This window comes from Pelmatolapia mariae, linkage group LG17, assembly GCF_036321145.2.
Source record: "Pelmatolapia mariae isolate MD_Pm_ZW linkage group LG17, Pm_UMD_F_2, whole genome shotgun sequence".
In the NCBI taxonomy this organism is placed as follows: domain Eukaryota; kingdom Metazoa; phylum Chordata; class Actinopteri; order Cichliformes; family Cichlidae; genus Pelmatolapia; species Pelmatolapia mariae.
The window spans coordinates 16,732,510-16,748,826 of NC_086242.1; the positions used below are offsets into that span (position 1 = coordinate 16,732,510).

The window sequence follows — 16,317 nt, forward strand, 5'->3', positions numbered from 1 at the left end:
TCATCTGCAGGCTTTTGTGCACTGGAGCACAGGGCTGCACCTAATGTTTTTCCACACCAGTTGTCATCACTGCATTTTATGATTGAATATTCTGGCCCACCTGCCTTGCTCTTGGTCTTCCTGTGCCACCCAATTTAAGAAAAAGCCCCGTTAAAAGCTCCAGTCAAACACCCTCCTTTTGTTTACCTTTCCCCCTGAGAGATGGTGCATTGAACTTTCAGTCTGGGCTACTGTGAGGTCAGGTTGTTTCATAGTAACGTCAGACACTAAACCAGCGCTGTGTTTCTCACTGCAGCACCGGCTGCCGCAACATGCTACACAAACAAGTCTTTGTCTTTTAGAGCCTCACATGGTAGCACCACGACTCTGATCCCAAGTTATTGCAGTTTTTCCACGTGGCCCAAACTACATCACAGGCAGAATTCAAACTAGAGGGGAAAAATAAATTGACAAAATAAAGAAAAGCTATGGAGGAAATGAGTAAGAGATCTCAGCAAGCCAAGAAAAACTACAGTTTGTTGCCTTTGTTATCACTAACGTAACACAGAAGTCCTAGTATTACTCACGCCATTATAAGCGCTTCCAATAAATGGGCTGAAACTGTAAACAGGATTGAAACAGAGGCATCCTTACGCTCAGGAAGACCTTCACTCAGTCCTGTCAGGAAGTGCTTCCTGGCAAATTCTGGGGAAATGTCTTCCTCTTGCAAAGACACTGTAATTTTCCTGCAATCCCTTCACACACTGCAATAAAAGCTGAAAGTCCAGCAGCTGCTATATTACTTCTGTCACATCATAAAGGAGTCTTTAGCATCAATTTTACTGAATTTAGAGAGGAATGAGCCTTTAAATCTGTTCCTGTGAGACAAATGTTTTAGATTAAGACATTATAATTAATTTCAGAAGAATGTAAACATCCCAGTATGTCATGTGGCTTCAACATGACACCTCCCTTCTTTCAAAATACACTACCACAAGAGAACTGCACCAAGAATGCAAGGAATGCAAATATCATGGGGAAAAAAAAGAAGAAGAAGGTGCCTGAGATAGAAAGGCTCCCGTAGAATTTTTGGACACGTGGCTTTAAGAAAAACAAAATCTAAATCTAGAAAACTTTGGGGAGTGTGCCATGTAAATCTTATTGCAAGGCAAGTTTACTGCCATGGGCCAATAATGGACTTTGTCCTGACTGACTGACACACACACAAATGCCTGCTGCCTGAGGAAACAAGCTTCCAGGAGATTAGACTTATTTATTTGTGTCTCTTAAACAATCACTAAGCAGTTGGAAAATTTGTTTTACTATGCCACTGTAACATCAGATATGGCTGTGCAAGCAAGTGTGCATCAGCATGGGTTTTCTGAGACATGAATCATTGGCTGAATGAGTGAGGTGAGAATACAAATGTGGTTACTGACAGAGAGGGAAATAAAATCTTTTGTTATGTTTTAGGTTCTCTGCCTGCAGGCCAAGACGTCATCAGAGGGAGGTAGGGAGAGTAGCGCACTGCCAGGGGGTCATGTGCCTCAGGAGTGGGGGTTTTCCTGAATAAAAAAAGTACACTGCAGACTTTTACCCACACAAAGGCTGCATAAGTCTCAGGCTGATGATGAAAAAAGCTGACACTGGACCTGAAGCAGCTATAAAGTGCTGGCTCCTACAGCATTTTCTAAATGATGCTGGGCGCCAAACTGAGTCTGACTGGAGGTTCACGACAGTGATTCATAAGTTGGCCTGCACATTTATGGATACATAAATAAAATGTGATGCAATAAGGGTCCTCACATACAAAGCTAGCACAATTAAAAGCATTAAAAGAAACTGCAATGCTTTGAAAAAAAAAATCATTACCTAATGTACTGTCTCCAATAACTTTATCACTTCTATGGATTATTAGTATCTACATGTGTTTTTTGTTAACATGGAATTTAAACACATGTGTGGTGCATGGGCTGGTGATTTAATACCAAATAACATTTTAAAACTGCAGTGAAATATCACAGTAAGACCCGGGGAGATTTTCTATAGAAGTGTTCACCGATGGTGTAGAAATAGAGGAAAATACTAATCATAAAATCACAATAAATTCACCCCTTTTAAATACCTCAACACAATTATGGCTATTTAACTTTAGGCTGCCATATGTGCAGTATAATCTTAAATAGCCATTAACATAGGGAATATATTCAATATTCAAATGAATACGCAAAAGTTAGAAAAAAAAGCTCACCTCTGGGTTAATACGTTAGCTAACACGTCCACATCGTTTTTAGCTTCAAGTCCAATTAAACAGAAAACAAGATGACTTTAGCGTTTTTTAACACCATAGAAGTCAAGTAAGCACTTTAGTAAAGACTGGAAAAGTCAACAGTTAACAGTAACTCTGTTTTTAAAACTGTAAAAAACTTCATTGAAACTTCGGAAAACTTACAGTTTTCGACCAAAGAAAAAGTTTTACCGACGGGGTCCTGCAGTCTCCAGTTAGCTTACTCCAAACTCTTTGGCCGCCTTTCAACGGAGCTTCATGGTCGGCGTTCACCTTCTCATTGAATTTGTCTGTGAAATGAAGTTTTCATCCAGCTAAACAAGGCGATAGAGTGCGGCGTCAAGTTAAAGCCACACAGGAAGAAACTTTAGGAGGTCATGACTTCAGAATAAAAGCATAAAATCCGTTAGCAGAGGAAGAATCGCTTTTGCCCTTCACAATAAAACTCATGTCCTCTGAAATTAGACTAAAAAAGACATTTCTTGTGTCCTTCTCACTGCTGCCACAAAGCAACACTTTAAATTCAGTAATTTTTATCTGTGGTATTTGATAATTTAATTTTCCAACCTTCATGATAAAAAAATGAAAAAAAAAAACATCTTCTGCCCTTAGTGTTAAGAAAGTATTCTATATGAGCTTTGTCATCCCATTGTAGGCTAATATAATGTTGTATGTTATTCTTAATTTATTATTGTATATGAGGGACAGCAGATGCTGAGCAAAGTAAGACACAGAAGGTTGAGATGATTCTGACATACAGAGGAGGGATAGTGGATGCAGTGGAGATGAATGCTCAGCTTGGTTTTCCTTTTCTCCTCTTATTTAGCAGCTCCACTGATATATCAATGGAGGACATAGAGGGTTAGTGTGACAGAGGAAGCTGAGACAGACAATCCACTGTAGTGACCTCTAAATGATGATGATGATTTCATTTACACTTTTACCTTTAAATCTTTTTACAAAGAATTTCTCTTTGTAAAAGAATTTCTCTTTGTAAAAGAGAAATTATTATTAAGAGTTTCTATTTATCATATCTCATTTATTGTTTTTTACTTTTTCTCTTTCATTTAGTTCTTTCCGTTTGTGCAATTTTTTAACATTTATTTTGCCATTTTGTTTTGTCGCATGGTATTTTACTGAACTGTTGTACTTACTCAACTGTGAGGATTTAAAAGAAAAAAATGTCTATCTATCTTAATATTTAAGCTTTCTGTCTATTAAATAGTGTTTCTTAGTTTGAGTTTTTGGAGAGGTTTGTAGCAATCCAGCACAGAGTTTTTGACATTTATATTCAGATGTGTTTCTTGTTCACATATGATATACATGCTGCAGTGAAGATTTACATATATACTCACCAGCTTCTTTGTTATGTACATCTTGTACCTTCAGAGCTGCCTTAATTCTTCATGACATAGAAAGAAAGTGCTGGAAACATTCCTCAGAGAATTTGGTCCATATTGAGATAATAGCATCATAGACTTCCTGCAGATTCACTGCATGTACATCCCTGATGAAAATTTCCATTCCACCACATCCCAATGGTGTTCTGATGACGTGGAGGTCATTTGAGTGAACTCATTGTCCTGTTTAAGAAACCAGTCTGAGAGCAGCCATCAGAAGATGGGTGCACTATGTTTATAAAGGTGTCCAAAGTGTGCCAGTGAAATATTCCTTGCACGTTACACCACCAGATCCATGTTTTCATGCTGTTTATGACAAATTATGATATTACCATCCAAATGTTTCAGCAGAAATCAAGACTCCCCAGAGTTTTTGACCAAAGAGCCCATGTTTGAGGTTCTAATTGTGGTGATCCTGTGTGAACTGTAGCCTCAGTTTCCTGTTCATTGCTGACAGGAGTGGCACCCAGTGTAGTCTTCTGCTGTTCATTCTGAGATATTTTTGGTACAGATAACAGATACTTTGGTGATAACGAGCGGCTATTTCAGTTACTGCTGCCTTCCTGTGAGCTTGAAGCAGTCTGCCCATTCTCCTCTGACCTCTGGTATCAACAAGTTTTTTTAGCCATAGAACTGATCGCTGGATATTTTCTCTTATTCAGACCATTTCCTGCACAAACTCCAGAAAAGACTGTGCAGGAAAATCCCAGTAGATCAGCAGTTTCTAAAATATTCAACAATGCTGTGTTCAAAATCTATTCACTCAGTCTACGTGTCTAAACGTACTGAGTTGCAATCGTGTGAATGGCTGATTAGATATTTGTGCTTGAAAAGGTGTACCTAATAAATTGGCCAATGAATCTATATAACGTGTAAACTAGTGGTTCTCTCTTTTTTCTGATTTGCCTCACTCCAGTTGCCAAAAGAAGTTCATGCCCCCCTACACCAAAATTTCTTTAATCAGTCATAAACTATGAAAAATACCGATAGCTAAATTTTAGTCAAATACCCAACTTGCAGTGGCTTTATGCGCCGCAAATGGGACCTGCCCCACAGTTTGAGAACCATGTGTGTCAATATGAAACTGTTATTTTATTTAGAATTATTTTGTTTGTGTTTTAATTATGTTTTTTGTGATTCATTTACTCTGTTTCATTGCATAATGCTTAATATTGTGAAACATAACACACTGACTGAACTATTTTGGACGTCACTATAATGCAGAAGCCAGCACGTGTGATGGTGAGCTGTGTGGGAGCAAACTGAGAACAAATCAAATTAGCATCACACTGAGTGCAAATTAAAAGCTTTAAAGGTCACATTAATTTTTATTCCATTTTAGAATAATCACCTGTTGCTTTTTTTCTTTTTTTTTTTATACACACTGCAAGTCTCCTGGTAAACATTTTCAGGCAGATCTACCAGTAGGTGGAGCCAGAGGTGTTCTCATGATGCTGGGAGCATGCTCAAGGACACCCTCGGTTTCAGACACAAAGAAGCCTTGATTTTATTTTATAAGACATCGAGTGTGTACTATAGACATGATGTAACACACTTGCCTTGGAGCACATAAAGGACATTTTTGTTTCTGCCTGAAGTGAGGAGAAAATAGAGACATGGTGCATTATGTGTTTAATGGCAGAATAGACTTAAACAGCACCGACTGAATCCCTGAGAAACAAGCAGCGTAATGTACGTGCTAACATGAACTTTCAGACCCTCCTGTATAATATCATGACACATGTCTGCACACATTCTGCGAGCTTGAAGTGGCATTCTCCTTTCTAATATCACTATGAAGAACTGTGAGCTAGTATAACTCTGTAAGTGAAAATCTTCACAGTGAAAAGCATCAGAATATAGTTGTAAGAAAGGCAAAGAGCGAGGATTAGTCAGGGTTTTTTTCCCCCTCCATTACGTCTTACTAAATCACCTTTAGCCTTGTAGATATACAAAATTAGGGCTGCACTTATCTAACCTTTTCTCCTGGTACGTCTATCTGAATGCATGGAATCTACCAGTGTTCTTTTTCCCCATTTTCAGATTTTTTTTAAGCTAAAATTGATTTCTTTAGTGATAAGGGAAACTTGGTATTTTACACTGTCAGAGAATCTGTTCTTATTGGGCTGGTTGCATCTAGCCATACCTGGTTCCCTCCAGGTTGATGCTGCCATTAACAGACAGGCACTGAGCAATCAATCCATCTTCAATACAGATTTCTTTATTGATCCCTAGAAATGAAGCATCCATGCTTTTGCAGCTTGAAGTAAATGTAAAATATGTAAAGCATTGTTTTGTTTACTGTGGTTTTCATATATTCATATATTTTTTTGTGTGAGAAGTGTGTGCTCTATATATGAGAACGTTAAATAAGGTCTCTCAAAGAAAAGCTAAAGTTGGATTTAATCAGATGAAACCCATTCAGAACACATTTTTAATAGACACCCAGCTAGACCTCTTAACTTACAACAACACGTCTGTTTAATTTCCCAACCTTCAGCGCTGAAAAATGAAGCAGTTCTTCTAGTGGCCACTTGAGGCTGGATTCAAAAGCAAGTAAATCCCTATAGACTGACTTGTTAAAATGCAGCTACACAGCATTAAAGGAGCAAGTTTACAGCCTGGTCCCAAAGGCGGGGAAAGAGATTTTGGATAGTTAACTCTTATATAACAGCTTTATCAGAGTTAGGGATTGACAGGTGTCCTGACCATAATTAACCAGGGGCTGCTGGACTGAACCGCTCTGGGCTGTTGGTGCTTTTTGGACCATTTCTAATGCAGTTATCTGAGAAATAACATCAGCTGCTGTGTCGCACAGACCGTTCAATAAATTTGTGCTTCAGTTTCAGTCAATCAAGTACCATTTTATCAATGCATTACTAAATTGTAGGTATCTATATCTGTTTGATACACCTGTGCAGCAATGGATGAAAACACAGTGCCATTTTTATTTTTATTTATGATCAGTCCCTAATAAATCCTATGTTAAAATTCTTAGGTTTACTACTCGACAAAGGTCCCAAGTCGCCCCTCATTTCTTTATATTTTGCTTTTAAGCAGCAACTTTCCTTTAGTTTTAGGAGTTAGCTTGATCATTAGTATTCCAGCATTTCTGAACCTCTTTTAATTTTTGCCTTTTAATTTAGTTATTTTTGTGTTAACCACTTACCTGTGACTCACATAAGCATTAAAGGAAGAAAGGCGCCAAACTCAAGAAATGAACCAATGTTGTGCCTACACGTTTGAAAACCATTCAACCAATTTTACATCTTTAGGGAATATCAGCCTATCACAAAAACATTTACCACTGACATTTTTCAGCTGCATCTATGAAAAAATTCCAAAGATAAAATTGTTTGATTGGTATAAAAGAATATTTTTGCACCAACGAGCTGATTTCAAAAAAGCTGTTAGCGCCTTGCTAACAGCTAGCTTGTACTTGTGGCTTTATTTTGTCTTCAACTGCCTGTTTAAAAAGAATGCAGTCAGGCTTTGCATGATAACAGACATTGCACTTCTGTGACTGCTAACTAACAACTTTTTAGTTTTATATCTTGCTTGCATATTGAGTTTCTAGTTTTCAGCATATGTGATGATTGAAAATGAATCAAGCATGAGAGATGGTGTCTTAATAAAAAAAAATCACCAAAATATGGAAATGCATGCAAATAACTGTCAGAAGATATATTGCACTGAGCATCAGTCTGCAGAGAAAGAAACTCTGAGCACCTCATCAAAAAACCATAATGGCAGCAAAATCAGCTTTAAAAACAACAACAACAACAAACAAAACTCATTTTATTGTTTTTGTGTGCTTACAACACTTACTGTTGATGAAGTCTTAAAGAGCTGCTACAATTGATCTGAATTCTGATATAACTCATCATCTGAAGGGAAATTATTCTGCTGAAAGCTTTAAATATGTAGCCAGTCGACATTCTGGCTTCATAAAGTGTTTTGCCTATCACAAACAATCTCTGGAGACAATGCCCAAAAGTATCAGCATGGTGATTTTAGTGGCTATGGAAACGTTGTTGCTTGGAAGTACCCATAACACCCTGTAACAATTTTTAATTTCCTCGCATGGTGAGGGAGCCAGAAGTGAGTGCAAAAAATGTCTAAATTGATGTCAAGTTGTTCTGGGTTAAACTGAAGAGTGAGGTTCCACTCTGAGGTCAAGTGTGCCTGTTGGTGCAAATTAATAGAAAGAGTCAGGACACTGAAATATCTGGCAGTGCAGCTAGAAATCGTAATTCATGTATGAATTATCTGCTAGTACTAAAAGCGCCAGATTGTTTTGCATTTGAAGAAGTTTCTGAATCACAGACTGAAGAAAAAACAAAACAACTACTGTGCATTAATAGACAGTCAAAATACAGCAAAAAGGAGAAAAATCACTTCTGGTTATTTTTCTGAGGATATATTGTTGAATAAATGTCAGCTTCACAGGTAAACAGACAATATGAGAAGCACATCAAGATGAGGTTCATGGAGAACATTTGGAGAGAGCAAATTTGTATTTGACCCTTTGCTGCTGTTATTGTTAGAAAGTCTAATAACTGCAGAAGCTCAATAAAGGCCCAGGCCTGAGAAGGACGCATGAGGACATGTAATGTAAATACAGATTTCACAGTCTGCATAAAGATTTTTATTCCTCTTTGTTGTCAGCCATGGCAGCAGTTCTCTCTCCTCTTATTTGATGGCTTTCATATTATTTATACTGAACCGCATAAGCTGTCTGTTCTCCTTGGAGAAGAATGAAAGAAATGACAAGCACAACCATGTCATGCAACGTAGCAGACAACAAGCAGTCTAAATTCACTTTATGGCCCAAACAATCCCACGCTTGGAACGCCAGTGATTCATTCTTAGTAGTTCACGACTGTTTGCTAAGAGTCTTTTAACCCCCAGTTAACAGTTTCAGCTCTTATGCAACGCTGTGTTGGCTGGAGAAACATACACACTCAAACTGGCAAAACAAGCCAGTTTATGGAACAGTAAGACGTTTTTGAAAAATAAGATGAAAAAAACAGAAAAACCTTCTGTTACAATTTGAAGGGTGTTAAGGTGAGTCAGACTTCCTGTTTTATTTCGGTAGCTTGTTGTCTTTGGTGTCTTATTCCTGGTTTTACTTTCCCTGGCTCATTGTCCTTGATTATTTGCAGCTGTGTCTTGTTACCCTTATATTTCCACTCTTCCTGATTACCTTTAATACCATAAGTATCATAAGTATTTAGTCACACATTCAAATAATGGGATGCAGGCAATTCCAATCACCTCCATGGCCACTGGTGTGTAAAATCAAGCACCTGTGGCTATTGAGGTTTAGATATGTGAATTCCACCCTGGTACCATGGTAGAATGTAGGAAAGTTTCCTTACTACCATATATTTCACAGTCAACTGTTAGTGGTATTAAAACAAAAAGGAAGTGACTGGGAACAACAGCAACTCAGTGGCAAATGCTGAGGTGCATAATATCCATAGGTCGCCAACTTTCTGAGTCACTCGCCACAGACCTCCAAACTTAATGAGAGCTTCATGGAATGGGTTACCGGGGCAAGCAGCTGCATCCAAGCCTTACATCACCAAGTGCAATGCAAAGTGTGGGATATAGTGATGTAAAGCATGCTGCCACTGAACTCTACAGTAGTGGAGATGGGTTCTCTGGAATGACAAATCCCGGTTCTCCATCTGGCAATCCAATGGGTGAGTCTGGGTTTGGCGGTTGCCAGGACAACAGTACTTGTCTGACTGCATTGTCCCAAGTATCCGGTCTTTAAGTGATGACGTGATGAATCCTGCTTCTGGGCCCAAAGTAGTCTGTATTTAATAAGGCTGTTGTGTTTTTAACATGTTTTAATAGTTTGTATCTTGTTCTATTTAATCTCAAAAAGCCCCTAAAAACAGTCAGTGATCACTGTCGGCGTCTCTCGGGTTTTATTACCACTATTCATTTTAAAGCTCAGTTTTTAAACCTGTACATGTAACGACAGCCCAGCCTATGCAGCAGTATATGAATGACTAACCTCGTATTGCGGATAGATTATCTCAGTTGTTCTCCTGACTGAAGTTTGGTCCGTTTACAGCATCCTGCCATGCGATTGCATTTGCCTCTAACCATTGGGAACCCTCACATTAACTTTTAATTTGTGGAAAAAAGTCCTCCGTTCGTTAGCTTTCATCCTCCAGCTTCACTGTTTATATTATGCTAACATAGCTGTGTTGCTAGCGGTCACGTAGCACATCGTTATATACCAGCTAGCCAAACTTCAGTAACCCTACAAACATCACTGCTGTTTAGTTTCCTGTCTTCATTTATGTTGGAAGTTATAGCAGAGCTGTACGTCTTAATTTGTTTCAGCAATCCCTCAGTCAGAACATGGTATATTATATTTAGATGGAAACTAGCGAGCTAAATCCCTGCTAACTTCTAACTCTGTTAAATTTCATAAATTCTACTTTCATGGATGTCTGGATGTTAAACTTAATTGTTACACCTGGTAGAGGAGCCACACTGATCATTTCATTACAGATGAAAGAATTTAGACAGTTTTTTAACTCTCAGTGATGCTGCAGTGATCGTTTGACTTAAGGACCTGTGGCGGAGTTTGGGCCCAGATATGTCTAATGACATCAGACTTAAAGACCAGATAGAGTTTGGTGGAGGAAAGATTATGGTGAGGCCTTGTTTTTTGGGCTCTTACTTCCACTGAAAGGAACTCTTAATGCTTCTGGATGCCAAGACATTTTAGACAACTTCATGCTCCCAATTTTGTGGGAACAGTTTGGGAATGGCCCCTTCCTGGTCAAACATGACTGTGTATCAGTGCACAAAGTAAAGTCCATAAACATAGACATGAGTGAGTTTGGAGTGGAAGAACTTGAGCAGCCTGCACAGAGCCCTGACCTCATCAGAAAGAACATCTCTGGGATGAATTAATGCAGAGACTGCAAGCCAGGCCTTCTCCAACATCAGTATTTGACTTACTAATGCGCTTCTGGAATAACAGTGCATCCACTGGTTTCAGAAAGCTCACAGTAAAAGACTCAAGAAAGTCAGTGTGCATGGCCGTTCAGGGTAACTGTTTTTAGACTTTAATTAGAAAATGTTTCTTATTAATTACATTTGTGATTCTTAACTGCACTTTTGTCCTTGTGAGGAGCTTCTTATGGAGTCTGTGTTGCACTGGAAGCAGTTAAAAAAAAGTATATATATTAATGATTAGTGGATTCAATTTGCAAGCTAACATTACTCAGTCCTATTATAGTACTGCTCACTGTTTGAGCTACAGGTGAGTAATAGAGAGGTATAAATGTGACATCTGTTGGATTTTCCTGGAAACTACTTCTCAAGTTTAAAAAAACACAAAACAACAACAAAAAGCAAAGCAAAGATAAATGACTGTTAGAGGCCACAAAGATAGCTTTTTTTAGTTAATAAAGCGTGTATTGCAATAACAAGTATGTGTTACAAGCTGAAACGCTGAAATTTTGCTTTGCGTATGGAAACGAAATGTGACTGATGGATTAGTCAGCTTTAGAGAGCCTGGTAAGTGAGTTTTGTTATATTCTAACAGAACTAAGCAAACTCATTTCAATCAATTATTTTGGGTTTTTATGATCAGTATTTTGTTAGGTCCTATGTGTGTGGGCCACACACACAATTTCATGCTTACACTATTTCATTGATTAACTAAACAAAACACACTCAGGCCTCATAAGCCAGTAAACACCAGAAATATTTTTATCATGTATATTTAAAGGATATTCAGTATGTTTATCAGACCTCTAGTATGCACAGTGGTGATCAGAAGGAGTCACAGAAATCGAGTTCAAAGAAGACAACTCCAAAGGGCCTTTTATGCTGGTTTAACATGCAAACATGTGGTAATTAGTAATAAACACAAAGTACTCAGGCACATGGAATGTTATGATTATTGCAGGCATTTGCATTGGAAATTTAGTATCCCATTATGAGTCAGAAATTTTACAGTAAGGCTAATAGATCTTACCCCCTGCACTTGCATGATTTGCTGATAGATATTGATGTTTCATGGGTTAAAAAGAGGATAATGACAGGATTTCCATTCTGCTCAGAATCTCTGCCCAAAAGAGCTTTGCTCATTCTGAACAGAAGCAGAAAAATAAAGCGACTGTGCAGGAGGTAAAGCACAGCTGGAGAGTCAAGATTCAAACCCTCTGAAAGATCAGTTTTGAAAGGATCAGTTATCCCTTCATTATGCTCTGAGGGACGAGACACTGAGGCAGGTTTTATTTCATCATTTGACTCCTGTTCTTTTATTTCTTATATATCACACCTGACAGGGTAATAATTAATGGGATGAGAGCTCAGATGGCAGGGTCCCTGAGGGTCCTGAGAACCTCCCCTCAGTGGTAGGTTCAACTCTAAGGTTTAATGTATTCCTGCTTGGTAAAGTGACATTCATTTTGACATATGAAGGCCATTATTTTTCTCACCTAGTTGCAGATTGTCAAACTAATCATTATCATTCTTCAAACTTATATATTCAACAATTAATGCATTTGATTGGTGACAGCTTCTGTCTTTGTGCATATACCATTCACCTAGCATTAATTACATGTCGTCTATATGAAGCTAACCAAAGAGCACGCAGAATTTAAACTGCTTATCTCATGTGACATCTGATTTGCATATCGTGACAAGACATTAGCAGGCATCACTGCTGGCTGCAGGCACTGAACACTGCGTTTCTGTTCCTAGGTAGTGAATAAGAATCATTTGGCCCTGCATGTCACACCATCCCTTCTGCCTCCTAAATGCAAGCTGTACTAACAAAGACAGGAACACAACAGGAATAGCTTTGTCCATCAGCCATGTAGACCCTTCTGACATCCTATAATTATTCCCCGCTCATCAAGTGGCTAATAATAAAGCAGAGTCTGCCCTGTGGACAGCAAATTGAAATACTGCACTCAGATGTAAAGTGGAGCCACAGCAACATGAACAGGCCCAGGAGACATGGACCGCAAATGAGCGGCAAGGTAAGAGTGACTTTCTGTTTCAGATGAGAAAACAAAGTTAAGGATTAAATGAGACCAGTGAAACAGAAGAAGCCATGGCTTACATTCATAGACTGTATACATACATGATATTGCCAGAAGTATTTGCTTGTCTGCCTTCCCACGCATGAACTTAAGTGACATCCCATTCTTAATTCATATGGTTTAACATGACATGAGCCCACCCTTTGCAGTGTTCTTATGAGAATATTTGACCATTCTTCCAGAAGCACATTCAGGTCAGACCCTGATGTTGGACGAGAAGCCCTGGCTCACAGTCTCCACTCTAATTCATCCCAAAGGTGTTCTGTCTGTTGAAGTCAGGACTCTGTGCAGGCCGGTCAAGTTCTTCCACACCAAACTCAGTCATTCATGTCTTTATGGACCTTGCTATGTGCACTGGTGCAGAGTCATGTTGAAACCGGAAGGGGCTATTGATGTGATGAGAAGGGGTGGGTGTGACTGTGAAATCACTTGATTGATTTCTGAGCGAACCAAAAATACCATGAATAAGCCTCATTTTTGAAACACAGTATGACCAAGACTTATAAAATACATTAAAGTTTTTATTTAGTAAGACCCCAAATGAGTGACCGAGTGCATAAACGCATAAAGGAAAGTGTTTAGTTGCTGGCAGTCATTTTGAAACCACAGTTATCTCCAGCTGATGGTCTTCAGAGGGAATGCAGGTTTAAGGCACTTCAACATTTTTCTGAGCAGAAGCTATGTCCACCTTTTTTACTGTCTATATCACATCACCCCTGGCTTGTGACTTTGGCTTCAAAGAAGTACATTCAGTAAGGAGAGATCACTTGGAAGAATTTAAACTTGGTTTATTTAGTTAGAGAAGTTATGTATTTGGCGATTAGACTCTGATGAGCCATGATGGCAGAACAGAATCTGTCTAAGCATGAGTGTCATATGGTGATAGTCTACATGATGCTTCATGATTTGGGGTTTTCTCAGTCATTTAAAATGCAGTCTATGCTTGTCGTCTACTTTAAGGTGCTCTGTCTGGGATCTGTCAAGAATCGGCTGCGTGGCAGGCAGGATGTAGGACCCAAATGCAGGACTCGGAGACTGAATGATTAACTAAAGGCGGCAGCTTTATTGCTGGAGAATGTTCAAACATAAAAATTCAAGAAAACTAAACTAGGAAGTCAAAACATGAAGCTCGAACAAGAAAGCTAGAAAACAAAACCAGGAAACAGAAAACCAGAATATTACCAGAAGCACAGAGGAAAAACACAGCATGGCGAGGGTACAACGCAACAACTAACAGGGAGAAACACAGGACTTAAACACATAAGCGGGACAACAACAGGATGGTGAACAGGTGGCAACACAGCTGGGACAAATCAGAGTTAACGAGACAAGGGGAAGCAAAACCAGACACACTGCACACAGGACAGGGACTATCAAAATAAAACAGGAAACACACGACAGGCACAGAGGGACGGACTTGACACTGAAACGTGGAAACATGACAGACTCTGGAACAGAAGGAACATGAAGCACAGAGATAAAAGTAACTATACGTGGAACATAGTTTTCTGTCTCTGTCTTCCCTAAGACTAAGCATATAACACACGGAGAACAGAAACAGAACAGAAACCTAGAAACCAGGAAGAGTGAATATAATACAAAACAGAAAACCATAACGAAATCAGCTATTAATAATAACACAAAACACTGGGTCACCGACCCAGGACCATGACAGATTCAGAGCTGTTATAATGTTTTTTCTTAAATTTTTATTTCATTTTGCGTTTTTGTTTGCAATTCAGTTCAGAAGAAATTACAAGGAAATGATCCCCAGAAAACAAGTAGATCAAACTATAAGATAATAATAGTTATAATAATAGTTTATATAATAATAGTGTATATAATTTCACTGTTCCTTGCACACTTAACATAGCAGTGCATATATTTTTAAAGATAAAAGATAGGCCTTTTATAACATTTTATAACAAATTAAGAAATTTTTATTGTATCTTGTACCAGATTCATGTGGGAATAGTTAGTATTTCATACAAGCTCGAGGGTTGGCCAATGCTACAATAATCTGTTTTTAACATTGAACCGTATATGGTTGATTGTGATTACTCTCCGAGTGGGTATATCCAGGTCACAGCATGAAGCCAGCACTCGTGTTTACAGAGGACATTTACCGTCCGCCAGTCCCCATCATGGAAACTAAACACCTGACTTATTGCTGACAACGCTCCGCATGTACTCCATTTCCGCTGGCTTTCCCGTGTCTGAAAAAAGACATCACAAATCACACATGCAATGGATGCAGCATGCATAAAAAGGCACAATAGAAATAAAAATCCACATTTGTTGGGGTAAACAGCCCTGTGTAGGGGTGTGGATGTGGTCCCCATCCAGTCTTTCTAATTCAAAGGTACTAATTTTCGATGTTTTGATGTTACATTGTACTCTGTGAGATGTAGCACACTGTGATGAATTCCTGTCATCCTGCAGTTATGTTTTATTTGACATGTTGGTAGACAGATTTTGTTTAAGACACCAAATGTTTTGCCTCAAAGTAATTCAAAAACTTCTACTTTTTGCCTCTTCTTTTTTCTTTTTATTTTACTGCAAATATGAATTGCTGATTGTTTTCATAGCAGAATGTCCAAATGTAAACTGAGCTATTTGTAAAGTGCATCCAAAGTCAATACAAACTGGGTTTAACTGCTGGAATGATTCAAACATCATCCTCCCCATCAGCTGCTGGCTTTTTTCACAAACACAGAAGGATAAAATTCTCCACCTATGTATGGACTATAGGGGATTGAATAACATCACAGTAAAAAAGAAATATATTCTGCTACTAATCAGCACTGCTTTTGAACTCCTACAGGATGCAACAATTCTTTCCAAACTGGAACTGTGTAATACCCAAAGCTTGGTCATGACTAGGAGGGAGATGGGTGGATGACGGCCTTCATCAGCCCCCTTGGGCACTGACTAATACACCCGCTGTGTTTCAGGCTTTGGTAAATGATGTGCTGGCTGAACAGATTTGTCTTCACCTCACTGGGTGACACCACGATTTTCTCTTGTAACCTCGAAGAGCATCGATACCACTCTCACCAGGTACTACAACAACTTCTGGAAAAAAAAAACATTTGCGCAAGCTAAGGACATTTAAATTTCATGTGCCTTTTGTGAGCTTCTATATTATTAAATTAAAAATCTTCTCATCACACACAAGAACCAGAATAATCAGGATAATAATCTTATCTTAAAGACTTCATAGTACCATATCACCCCATTAGAGCACTTCGCTTTCAGACTGCAGGCTTACTTGTGGTTCCAGAGTATTTAAAAGTAGAATGGGAGGCAGAGCTTTCAGCTTTCAGGTTCTTCTTCTGTGGAACTAGCTCCCAGGTTGGATTTAGGGGGACAGACACCCTCTCTGCTTTTAAGATTAGGCTTAAACCTTTCCTAGTTGATAAAGCATATAGTTAGGTCTGGATCAGGTGACCCTAAGCCAACCTGTAGTTATGCTGCAATAGGCAGACTTCCCATGATGCACTGAGTATGGCTTCGTCACTGCCCTCTCTTCCACAGCATGTCTTTTGTCCTGTCTTCCTCC

At 38.8% G+C, this 16,317-nt stretch overlaps 1 protein-coding gene across 2 annotated transcripts in view; it reads right to left on the bottom strand.

The window, feature by feature from the left end:
* Positions 1 to 2,610, bottom strand: part of LOC134646646 (liprin-beta-1-like) — a 28,179-nt gene extending 25,569 nt beyond the window's left edge. The window contains exon 1 of one of the 2 annotated variants that reach the window (XM_063500503.1): positions 2,459 to 2,610. The gene's annotated coding sequence lies outside the window, so the exon portion shown is untranslated. Of the gene's footprint in view, positions 1 to 2,431 lie in introns of both variants that reach the window. The other variant, XM_063500502.1, reaches the window with a different exon arrangement.
* Between the last annotated feature and the right edge of the window lie 13,707 nt (positions 2,611 to 16,317).